At 35.0% G+C, this 13,661-nt stretch overlaps 1 pseudogene; it reads left to right on the top strand.

Moving 5' to 3' along the window:
• The window catches only part of LOC147616627 (pentatricopeptide repeat-containing protein At2g27610-like), a 298,789-nt pseudogene that overhangs the window by 31,773 nt on the left and 253,355 nt on the right, over positions 1-13,661 (top strand).

Below are 13,661 nucleotides of genomic sequence, written 5' to 3'. Positions count from 1 at the left end.
CCAAGGCAGCAACACGCTGGAAGTGATTGAAGAAGAAGAAGAAGATGAAAAAGATCATACTCCATGTGCGAGATGAGGACATCTCGCGTTTTTTTTAAGTGGGGTAGAATGTAAGATTCCTTCCCCACCCCTCATGATGTCCAATATCTTCCCCTGTAATCAATCCCCTCTTTAGAAATATAAAAGATCTTGTTTCTACCAGTTTTGGCATAGAGAGAGAAAATCTTCTAGAGAGTGGTAATTATGTTTTTAAATATTTTTGGATAGAAAAATATCTCATCTTATTAAAATAAGTTCCCCTGAAACAGAAGTTCAAAAAGAATTTCAGAAGGTGCATTAGAAATTAAGTATAATCTGTTCAAGAGGCATTATCCTGGGGTGAATATTTTTTCGAAATTTTAAATTAAGGTTCCTATGGACCAATAAGATTCATCCAAATGTAGGGAGGAGATAAATAGAAGAATAAAAGAAAAATCTCCCAAAAATGAGTAAATACTCACATAAGATGAAGAGTTGACTAAGGACAAGGTTAATAGTTAAAAAAGAGAGATATTTAGGTGAAATGATACATTTTGCTACATCAAGGGAAGGCTAGTTAAGAAGGGTCTAGTAGATGGGGGTGCACAAATTTGCATTATGACAGAGGATCTTATGCAAAGACTAGGCATGCATATTCATGAAACACCTGAAATTAAGGTGAAAATGGCAAACAATAGCAAAGCAAAGTGTCTTGGGATTTGTAAGAATGTTTCTGTGTGGAAGTTTTTGGCATCAAGAAGGTTGTTGATTTTTGTGTTATGTCTACCAAGGGAAGTGGTTATCCATTTATCCTAGGTAGACCATGGCTAATGAGAATGCGAGCTTTGCAAGATTGGGAAAATGGAAGGTTAATTTGTAGGAATGAAAATCATAAGAAGATTATCTTTGACACAAAGGAGCAACGACGAGAGGAGATAAATGAATAATCTTCTCAAGGTGAAACAGAGAAGGATTGGACTGATGACACCTCAGAGGAAGAAAGCAGCAGTAGCACTATGGAAGAGGAGTCTTCCATTGAAGTCATGGGGGTAAGATTCAGAGCAAAAGACAAAGAGACACCCTGTCAAGGTTTGGAGGAGGTAGGCTCTCAAGAAGACCAAATTGTGCATGATGAAGAAATGTTTGATGGTATGCTCTCAAAAAAGCTTACATCGGAGAAAGGAGAGGAGTTTAAATGTGTGAATTTCCTAGGTTTTTTGCTAAAGATTACACAGATGTGCGTAGCGTAGAGGCCATTCAACACAAGAGGGAAAGATTAGTGAAAGGATTAATCTTTGATAAATTCTTAATCACTTTTTTACATAAGTCATTAAGACTAATGAGAATTTAATGAGTAGATGTCCATGAGTTGTCAAATTGTCCATTTTGGGAGTCATTTATGAAGGGTGTAAGGAGGTGTCATAAAAAGGTTTACTTTTTTGATTCCCACTTACCTTTTTAGGAAAATGCCCATATCTACTTAATTTAAAATTCAAAAAATATCTCCCCCAAACAAGGAAATTCAAATTCCCCACTAGACCCCAATCAAAAATAAAAAAAATAAAAAAATGGTTCCATTTTCCACACTCACACCTTAAGAGTTCATGCCAAAAAAAAAATCCAAAATCGATTCATGTCCTAAGTGGTTTACGGCGTGAACAGTAAGTGATTCATGTCGTGAAACAATCCCCACATGCATTAAAAAAAAACGGTTCATATCTTAATGGTTCACGGCGTGAACCAGTCGTATTTCACATCGTGAAATAGTCCCAACGTGTAAAAAAAAATGAAAATCGGTTCACGTCCTAAGTGGTTCACGGCATGAACTAGTAAGTATTTCACATCGTGAAACAGTCCCCATGCGTTAATTTTTTTTAAAAAAAATCAAAAATTGGTTCACGACGTGAACCAGTAAGTGTTTCACGTCGTGAAACAGTCCCGCACGCGAAAGAAAAAATGAAAATCGGTTTACATCCTAAGTGGTTCACGGCGTGAACCAGTAAGTGTTTCATGTCGTGAAACAGTCCCCGCACACAAAAAAAAAAAAAATCGTGAAGTCCGGTTCACGGCGTGAAACACTAAGTATCTCGCGGCGTGAAAGAGTCCAAAAAAAATTGAATTTGATAAAATCTGTGAAGTCCCGCCGTGAACTGCACCCTGCTAGTTCACGACATGAAAGGGGACTCTGGAAAACACCCCTGTTTGGAGGCTCGTATCTCCTAAACTGTGAATCCGATGAAGGCTTTAGTGCTCATCAAGAAGTTGACATTGAGTTCTTCAAATTTGGTCTTGGTTGTCTGAAGTCAAAATCGATCGTTTTGGCCTTTTACCAACAGCCTCAAAATTTGACCCGAAAATTAAGGCAAAAAACCAACCTGAAACGTACTAAAAATCGAAAAAAAAAGCGTGAAAATGACTTCGAACCATATTCGGGCTACGTTTTGAGGGTCTAAACAACAAAATCACGAATGACTCAGAGAGACAAAGTTTTAGTACTCCAAAAATACTATTTTCCAAATTCTTTTTGGAACACCCTAAAAAGCGTGCTGCGAAACAAGAAAAAAATTCTTGGAAGAAAATTTCATCTTAAGACAGTGATGGAAAATAGGTTTAAGGACCTCCTGTTCCATCTGGGAAGTTAGTAGCATGCACTTTTTCCGAAAAAATATCCCTAAGAGGTCGTTCACATGCGTGTAATGTCTAAACTAATTAGGGCAAACGAACACTCGGTTGACCCAACGAAGAGTACGCCAGGCCTCCTAAGGTTGTAAAGGGCTATGAGAAAATATAAAAAGTAAAAAAAAAACATGTGTGCTTGCTCATTAAGGAGTAATTAGGCAATGAAACATCGCAACGATAGAAAGACTCTGTGGACCGACACCCTCACTGAACCCAATGGCTGATATCTTTGAGCCATTGAGATCTATGCCCCAAATGCACCTCCCAATACCATTTGCCATGCCAACAACAAGAGTGTTATTGGGTTTTGCACCCCCTGTCAACCAATCGAGCTTTGGTCCTTTACCTAGCATTTCCATAATTCCTATAGGTACCAACTCTTTCCAACCCTTGGATGCCAACAACTTGGACATACTGACTAGTCTAGGAAGGGGGGTAGCCCAACGACTCACTAAGTCCCTACCATCAAGAGCACTCACATAACGGCCTCCGTGACATACAAAAATACTACCGTATAGATGTTGAAGGCATAGTTCTCTTAAGTTGAATGTTGCTAAGTCGGATATGTAGTAAGTCGGATATGTAAGAAGTCAGATATTTAGTAAGTCGGATATGTGCTAAGTCAGAATTATAAGGTGGTAGGAATATATGATGACTTTCTTGGGATCTTGGAAGTTAAGATAGGTAACGGTTATTCAAGAAAAACGTTTTGGGGACGAGTAACGTTTTTGAGCAAGGTAGAAAAGAAGGGGAAGCAATGTAATGAGAAGAAGAGAGAATGAAGCAGAATTTTGCGTGTTTTATCTCTTGTGTGACCTTACTCTATCGAATCTCTGTCTGTGCATTGTGTTTCTACTGTGTCTGAATTTCTGTTTTCACCTAATCAACATGTCTCTTATTGAGCAATTGTGTCTGCTTGTTTTATTTCTGTTTGTGTTGTTGAACCCCAACAATAGATCTCCAAAATTAAGGGCAAATACGATAGAATAACTGATCCTATTCAATTCATTCAAATGTTTGAACAGAGATGTGAAGCCTTTGGAAATCCAAACTGCCCCACCAAGGTACATGCGTTGATCCTATGCTTAGAAGGAAAAGCTAGTCGATGTTTCATCACACTGATGCTGGTGATTACAAGACAAACTTTAGAGCCTTGAAAACAACCTTTATCCATGGCTTTTCAAGACCAGGTGATCAGTGGAGTGTAGCAAAAGAACTCTATTCAATTGAGCGTAAACCAAATGAAACCATTAGAGACTTTATCCTTCAGATAAAACTCTTGAACTCACAATGTGAATCATGGGAGAAATTAAACGATTCTCAATTGAAGAGATGTTTCATGATGGGCTTAAAGAATAATAGCTAACACAACTTGATAATTGTATCCAACCCAGAAACATTTGATCAATGTTGTAAAGAAGTAGTACATTTAGATGACAACATGCTGGAAGATGATCATGCTACGAGATGTTCCTCATCTAAACTAAGTAAAGCAATGGCAAAAGAAAGATTGATCTCAGAATTATCATTTCCAGAATTCTATGTAGCCTTGCTTAAAAGCTTTCAATTGACATCCCTAAGGGAGGATGAACTTCTTCAAAACCAACCATCCTTAATGCCTCTACTGTGTTAAGTGTAATCACTACGACCATCCCAATCCCCCTTGTGCATACAAGGCACCTATTTTTCTGTAGTGCATATATTGTAAATCCTTCGGTCATGATACTACAAAGTGTCCCAATTCATCAACAATTGACTCAAAACATCCATCTCCCGTGCACTAAAATAGAAACAGTCCAAAGGGTAGAAATTGCTCAGGAAGCAATTAAGCAAACACTTCAGTGTTTCTATTGTTGTGGACCTCACAAAGTGGTAGAATGCATAGTTTGGAATACTTCCATGCCCATAGTCACTGACACTTTGCAACCCATATGTGAACGGTGTGGCATTGACCACATGTTCCAAGATTGCCCAAGACAAGTTGCTTCACTGCAACCTATCTCACAGAATACAACTCTTAACATTTTAAGTGTACAAAATGGGCAATTGTCCATGGCACCCTTGAATGTGCTTATGCGATTGCAAGCCAAGGCACGAGAAACGATCAAAAAGAACATAAAAGATAATACTTCAAAATGGGTAGAAGAACATGCTTTAAAGCAGAAACCAAAAGAGAAAACAAAACCTTTTGAACCCAAGAAAAACCAGGGACAACAAACTATCGAAACCACGGTTGCAAAAGAGGATAGGGAAAAGGAGCTTGTGGAGGACATAAACCCAAAAGAGCTAGAAGTGACACATGATGCAAAAGCATCCAGCTCAAGGGCCACTACTCAAACCACAAAACCCATATATGTGACACATGATACAAAAGCTCAAAAGAAAATTTGATCTCGTCGGATGGGCAAACATAAAGAAAACCTGATGATCCAAAGAAAGTCAGAAGATGAAACAAGTTCTAGTACGTCACTTAGTGATGATCCAAACAAGTTCTAGTACGTCACTTAGTGAGGATGAAACAAGTTGTGATTCGGCACTAGGTGCACCTCACAAACCAATGGAGAAACTAGAACCCACCTAACCACCCCAAATTGAAAATCATGATCATATGACATATGCGAAATGCAAAAATTAAGCTCAGGAGAGCATGCTTAGCATGGTTGAGTGTCTTACAGGATCACCAGTTGTGATTGAACCTCATAATGCTAATCCTAAAAAAGCAACCAAAATACAAAACCCATAGGAGTACTGCTTCCCCTTTCAAAAGGAAGACATACTCTCTACAGAAGAGTCATTAGAGTCAGATTGCATGAATTATGTGGTTGAAAAAGCATGTGAGGAATTTAATGAATCTCGTACAAAATTAAAGCAGTATCTCAAAACCTCATTTGGAGGAATTCTCTTCGCTCATGGTGAAGCCAACATAGCATCAGCACTTGCATTAAGGGATCAACATGAGTTATACCAAGACATAAAGAGCTCCATAGAATAGGATTGTAAGGATTCGTAAGTTTCCAAACTGTAAGATTCCTCTCCAGCCTCTCAAAATGTCCAGCATCTTCCCCTGTAATCAATTCCCTTTTCTGAAATATAAGAGATCTTGTCTCTGCCTGTTTTGGCATAGAGAGAGAAAATATTCTAGAGAGATAATATTCAGATTATGAATATTTTTGGATAGAAAAATAACTCATCTTATTAAAATAAGTTCTCGTGAAACAAAAATTCAAAAAGAACTTTCCAATGTGCAATTAGAATCAATTGAAAATGGATATGAAGGACCTTAGCCTAAGGGTCTAGATTTTCAAAAAAATTTGGATTATGGTCCAATTAAGGTTCCTATGGGCCAATAGCATCAATCCATGTGTAGGGAGGAGATAAATCCAATTTTGTAAAAGAAGATACCCAAAAATGAGTAAATGCTCACATAAGATAAAGAGTTGACTATGTACAAGGTTTATTAGTAAGAAACTATGAGTAATATCAAAAATATGAGATATTTTGGGTATCCAAAAATGAGTAAATGCTCACATAAGATGAAGAGTTGAAAATGTACAAGGTTTATTAGTAAAAAACTATGAGAAATATTAAAAATATGAGATATTTTGGGTATCCAAAAATAAGTAAATGCTCACACAAGATGAAGAGTTGAAAATGTACAAGGTTTATTAGTAAAAAACTATGAGCAATATTAAAAATATGAGATATTTTGGGTATAATGATTTCATTTTGACACATATGTAAGGAAGGGGAGTTCTTTAAAGGAGGTGCATATTTCACATGCTTGAATGAGTTTTAAACTCAAAATAATGTGATATTTTTATCTCTCCTCTCTCTTGAACCAAACCAAATCAAAATGGAACCAAACCGAATCAAAAAGTAACCAAACTAGATCCAAATCTAGTCCAAATTCAACCAAACTGAATTTGGAAAATTCTAGAATTCATTTAGCTTTGGTTAGAGCTTCCCTCTCCTATAAATAGAACATGAGTCCTTTGAAAAAAATAGAAGAATTTTACTATACTAGAGTTATGCTGAAATAATGCTAATTTCTACTATTCTCTAAAATTCTCTCCAAATTGAAGAAATTGGAGCTTCCCTCTTTCTTCAATCCCCATTGGTGGCTCCATCAACATACTTAACCAATTGATTGGTTGGGGGCCTCTACCGTGAACAAAGAATCAAGCAATTTGTAAGGTAATTAGTGAATTTTGATCATTTTCTATAATTTCTCAATGTTTCTCTCTTCTCAACCCCTCTCAAGCTTGAGAAGCTTAATTGGAATGGTTTTTGAATGCTATTGAAGTTAATTGATGAATGGTAGTGAAGAGTTACATAATTTGATGAATGCTATTGAAGTTAATTGATTAATGATAGTTAAGAATTACATAAATTTTCATTTATGCTTAATTCTTATGGTTTTTATGTAATTTCTCTCTCTCACTCAAGAAATGGTCATACTCATGACCCATTCTCAATCCAAATGAAGCTTTTCATAAAGCTTTTCCTTAATCCAAGATTAATTTCTATGCTTGAGGTCAAATTAATAGCTTTTTTCTATCCTTTTAGTTTATGTATTTCATGAATATTGATGATTCAACCCATTATTGGGTTAATGATCCAATTAGGGATCATTCTAATCATTTTCTTAATGATAAGCTTTATCCTTCAAAATAAATTGAGATTTATCAGTCATAGTAGCGGAGCTATGGAAAAATTTTTATAAAAATTACACATAAACTAATTTTATTCAAAGCATGAAAAGAGTACTTCCTACCATATTCTAGGAATTATCATCCTAGATTAATTGAAAGAATTTTATTGTAATCATGGAGAAATTGATTTTTATGTTATGCATAATTGATGATTATTTTATTGTAAAAGTGTTACTTTTATCATATTTGGATTTCATGCATAGAGGTATGCATAAAAGAATTATTATTTTAATATAAAAGTGTTTCTTTTATCATATTTGAATTTCATGCATAGAGGTATGCATAAAAGAATTATTATTTTAATATAAAAGTGTTTCTTTTATCATATTTGAATTTCATGCATAGAGGTATGCATAAAAGATGATTATTTTATTATAAAAGTGTTTCTTTTATCATATTTGAATTTCATGCATATAGGTATGCATAAAAGTTGATTATTTTATTATAAAAGGGTTTCTTTTATTATATTTGAATTTCATGCATAGAGGTATGCATAAAAGTTGATTATTTTATTATAAAAGTATTACTTTTATCATATTTGGATTTCATGCATAGAGGTATGCATAAAAGTTGATTATTTTATTATAAAAGTGTGACTTTTATCATATTTGGATTTCATGCATAGAGGTATGCATAAAAGTTGATTATTTTATTATAAAAGTGTGACTTTTATCATATTTGGATTTCATGCATAGAGGTATGCATAAAAATTGATTATTTTATTATAAAAGTGTGACTTTTATCATATTTGGATTTCATGCATAGAGGTATGCATAAAAGTTGATTATTTTATTATGAAAGTGTGACTTTTATCATATTTGGATTTCATGCATAGAGGTATGCATAAAAGTTGATTATTTTATTATAAAAGTGTGACTTTTATCATATTTAGATTTCATGCATAGAGGTATGTATAAAAGTTGATTATTTTATTATAAAAGTGTGACTTTTATCATATTTGGATTTCATGCATAGAGGTATGGATAAAAGTGTGACTTTTATCATATTTGAATTTCATGCATAGAGGTATGCATAAAAGTTGATTATTTTATTGTAAAAGTGTTATTTTTATCATATTGGATTTCATGTATAGAGGTATGCATAAAAGATATTCTTTTTATACTAAAAGTGTGATTTTCATCATAAATGGATTTTATGCATAACTTAGATGCATAAGAGAAATTCTTTTATTCTAAAAGTGTAATTCCTACCAAATTGAATTTATGCATAAGAAGATGCATAAAAGATTGATTTATAAATTCAAAGTGTCATTCTCACCTAAATTGAATTTATGCATAGGAAGATGCATAAAAGAATGGAATTTCAATTCAAAAGTGTTATTCTTATCCAAATTGAATTTATGCATAGGAAGATGCATAAAAGATGGATTTTCAATTCAAAAGTATCAATTCTCATCTAAATTGAGTTTATGCATAGGAAGACGCATAAGAGATGGAATTTTAATTCAAAAGTGTCATTTTTATTTAAAATGAATTTATGCATAGAAAGATGCATAAAAGATTGATTTTTAAATGAGATGTGATAATATGTGATAAGATGCGTATGGGAAGTGATAGGATGTGATAAGAGGTGTATGAGATGTGATAAGATGTGATAAGATGCGTATGGGAAGTGATAGGATGTGATAAGAGGTGTATGAGATGTGAAAAGATGTGATAAGATGTGTATGAGATGTGATAGGATATGATAAGAGGTGTATGAGATGTGATAGAATGTGTTAAGATGAGTTAGGATGTGTTAAGATGTGTATGGGACAAGGTAGAGAGTGTATCTGATGGGATAAGATGTATATGGGATGTGTTAGGGCGAGAATGGATGAAAGTATGGATGTATGGATGTAGATACGGATGTATGTATGTATATGGATGTGGATGTATGAATGAGGATGTGAAAATGGATGTATGTATGTAGATGTGGATGTATGGATGTGAATGTGAATGAAGATGTGGATGTGGATGTATGGATGTAGATTCGGATGTAGATGTATGTATGTGAATGTGGATGTATGAATGAGGATGTGAAAATAGATATATGCATGTAGATGCGTATGTATGAATGTGAAATTGGATGTATGTATAATGTGGTTGTATGAATGAGGATGTGAAAATAGATGTACGCATGTAGATGCGTATGTATGAATGTGAGATTGGATGTATGATGTGGACGTACAAACATGGATATGTATGTAGAATAATGAATGTGAATGTGCATGTGAAATAATGTGTAGTCTATATGAGTGAATGGATGAGAATGAGTACACATTGAATGGAATAGGGAATAAGTAATGTGATCCGAGAGTGAATAATGTGGAAAGACGAGAGTTCGTTATAGAAACTGTATTTTGTGACTGTTTGTAAATGACTGTTTTATGTCAAGAATGCTGGGGAAGCATTTTGACCATCTTGAGGATTAAGGTCATGAAGACCGAACTGATAAAGTTGCAACTGTTGACGGAGAGTCAATGGAAGACGTCTCGCGTAGCAAGGTCGGCCGAGGTCTTGACCAGCCTCGGTTCGATTTAAATGGTGAGCTTCCGGTACGGTGGATTAGGGACCAAGGAAGCGGCCTATGAGTGAAGCGCTAGGTCACCTGCGAAGGATCCTAGAGGGTGCTGACCATACGGTGCTCGGGCTCTGGGTCGCCGAAGATACCCACACGTGCGTCGAGGAAGATATTGGAACAAGGAGTAAGAGTTGTTTTCTGAAACCGAGCATGGATCTGGTTGATTGACCTTGCTGGTCCTCCAACGGATGAGTCCATGGCTCTTTTATATGGATCTGTGGGTTGATCTTGCTGATCTTCCACGGAGATTCCATTCTGTTATATGAATATATTGCCGGTTACTATGAGGTAGGAACTATGGAAAAGGCCCCTGAGTGAACAGGTGGTGAGCGTTCTGGTTGCCAATGATGCTATAAGTACACCGATGAAATAAGGATTCAACCAGAGACTTCGAGGATTGTCATCAAAGTGACATAATGGTTTCATTAAAGGATTGTTTTAAAGTTAGCTGATGCTAAGAAAAAGGCAATTTCATATTGGGTGTGTAAGTGGTGTGCCTAATTTTATGTTTGCATGAACTTCCGGCTAGGGGGCCTTGGAACTCTTTTCCTTGGTACCCATCACTATAGTGGTTGGGCGATTGGCTAACCCATGGGATCGGATGGGGTTAGGCTGGACTGATGGATCCGTAAATCGAGACTCAATTTTTGTTATTACGATAGATAAAGTAAATCTCGGATAGTAATTGTTCTATAGATAGGAATCAATGGCTGTGCCTCTTGATGGGGAAAAAAGCGTTGATTCCAATGATCCAAGTGCAAGTTTCTTCCTTGATTCGGACAAGTACCTTTATAGGTGCAATCCGATCAGCTTGATCAGTAATGGTCTTAACTACGTTAGAGTAAAAAGTTATCCTGGTGGAATCGCCCGTGCTTTTTCCGGGTAAGGGAAGTTTTTCCGAGTCCGGTTTTGGAAAAACCGACGGATTAGTCTCTTGTCTGGATATCCGTGGACGAGGCCCCAAATGTGGGACCCCTGTCCCACGCGAGAAGTGCTACTTCCGCTGCTAGTACCCCGAATCTATTGCTCGGTGGGAACAGGGATCTCATAGTTGGTATCAGAGCGAATTGGCTAATAAAGATCAACTGAGAAGCTAAATATATCAAAGATTTATCAAGTAGCACAAAAAGGTTGTAATTGTGTGATATACTTCATACAAATTGATATTCAAACTAATTTCATAAATTAGTAATTGGGTCTTCAAATGGAAGTACCGCAATTATATGGAGCCCTGACTTGCTTGAGGCTTAGACATGATGGTATTGACCTTATAATTCCAAGTATCATGACTAACCGTATATACCGAGGGTATAACTGCAGCTCTTTACTGGCAGTATATACGAGTAAATCTAAGACTTGAAATTATAAGAATTAATGCTATCCAGATGATGATTTCGAATGTGGTTGATATGATTTTTAATTCTGTTTGAGAATTGATGAGTTGATTTGGATTCTGAATTGAAAAATGATGATTTCTGAAATTAAGTTGAAATATAATAACCTGAGCGAAACCACAATGAGGATGAATGGGACGAGTCCCTGTGATGATATTCATAACTGGAATGATAATGAATTCAGCAAATCACTATGAGATTAGTGGATTGTGCTGTCAGATTACTACTGTTAATACTTGAGACGGTAGATCAAGTTAAGGGATGACAAATTGAGAACTTGCTTAACTAAAATTCCCGTGGTGGAGGAATGTTCAGAAGGAAATTTTTTCGGTCTAATGAACCATTATCGTGTTAAAGATATGAATGATGTGATCTGAATGAATTGTTATTTAATGATGAATTCTATATAAGGGATATTTATCCCCATATTCTGTTGGGTTGACCAGAATATAAGGAACCCCAGAATAAATTGGATCTTAAGCAAAAGAGTTGTCCTCTACTTGCGAGATGAGGACATCTTGCACCTTCTAAGTGGGATAGAATGTAAGATTCCTCCCCCAGCCTTAGAGGTATACAGGAGTAAGAATCTCCCTTTCTGATCTTATAATTATTCCCTCTCTAAAATAAAAGAAAGATTCTGTTTAAAAAGGGAAGACACTTTCCCCAGAATACCTTCTCAAGAGCCCACCTGTTTTAAGGATTCAGAACAATGAGTTCAGAAGTGAGAGCCGATGTTTTGGAAACCAAGGTTTTGGTCATCAGTTAAAAAGACTACCCGACTCCTACCATGAAAAGGGCACAGGGAAGTCTAGAACCCAAATTCAAAGACCAATTCCTTCATACCAATCTAATCAGGGTCCGTCTCGAACAAGATTGCTTAACTCCATTAACTAGGTCCGACCCATTGATTAGGGTCGAGATGACCATTCAAATGGCGACTTAGAGCAACAGATGCAGGCAATTCATAAAGATATAAACGCTGCCCAGGATTGACAAAGACAATATACAGATAAGAAGAGGATAATCAGAGAATTCAAAGAAGCAGTTATAGTCTTCACATAATTTCTCAACCTTAATTCATTAGGTAGAATTATGGTGAAAATTCATCTTTTGACACTAAAATTCAATTCAAATCCATCTTTTCTTAAATATCATAAAAAATCTTCTTTTAACTAAAATATCAATACCCATTTTTTTGAATAAACTTAAAATCCTTCTTTTTGTTATTTCAATGAGTGCAATCAACACCATATTGGGGAATATGGGAATTTCCCAGTAGTTTGGGACACGTGGTCAAATCTTTGGATTAATCATAACTTGAACACCGTTACTCCAAATTGAGCGCTCTATAGCTCACTAGTAGATTCCATTTTCCAAGCGCTTTCCAACAATAGGTCACATGATATGGTTTTGAGAAACTTATAGGCATGTTATCCAGGTCCCACCTTTTTAGTATTAAAAAAATGGGAGTTGGGAAATTCCCAAACTCATGAATATAGTGTTAATCCAATTATCATGGGAATTCCTCTTTTAGTATAAATTAAATCTATTTAAAATTATTCTTAAAAATTACATAAAAATATTAATTAATTCAAATAAGCTAGAAATTCCTCTTTTTTCATTTAAACATTTGAATTTCAATATGGTGGGAATTTCTCTTTCATCATTTTAACTTATCTATGCAAAAAGATAAATTTAACTAAATTTTCTCTTAAAATTTAAATAAAAATCTCCATTAATTCATCTACACTAGGAATTACACTTTCCTCATTTAAATATTTGAATTCCAATATGGTGGGAATTCCTCTTTCATCATTTAAACTTATCTACTATAAAAAAAATAATTTTAACTAAATTTCCACTTAAAATTTAAATAAAATATACATTATTTTAGCATCACAATTTTTCTCTTACTTCATTGGAATACATAGATTTCCATTGTCATGGGGATTACTCTTTTAACATAAAAAGGGATTACTAGAAATTCCTCTTTTTCTTGATTAACTATTTATGCATAAACATAAAAATCAATTTTCCATGATTATAATGAGAAACATTCAATTAATCTAGGATGATTAATCCTAGAATATGGTAGGAAGTCCTCTTTTCATATTATGAATGAAAATGATTTATGTGTTGATTCTTCTGAAATTTTGCCATAGCTCCACTGCTATTACTGATAATTCTCAAAGAATTGAAAAACATAAAGTTTAGTAATATCCCTATGATTATAATAACCATTAATTGGATCAATATCCAATTATGGGCTTGATTC

The sequence above is a fragment of the Cibotium barometz genome, chromosome 38 (genome assembly GCF_041138505.1).
Source record: "Cibotium barometz isolate CiBa-2024 chromosome 38, ASM4113850v1, whole genome shotgun sequence".
In the NCBI taxonomy this organism is placed as follows: Eukaryota; Viridiplantae; Streptophyta; class Polypodiopsida; order Cyatheales; family Cibotiaceae; genus Cibotium; species Cibotium barometz.
This window is presented reverse-complemented; position numbering and strand designations above follow the sequence as displayed.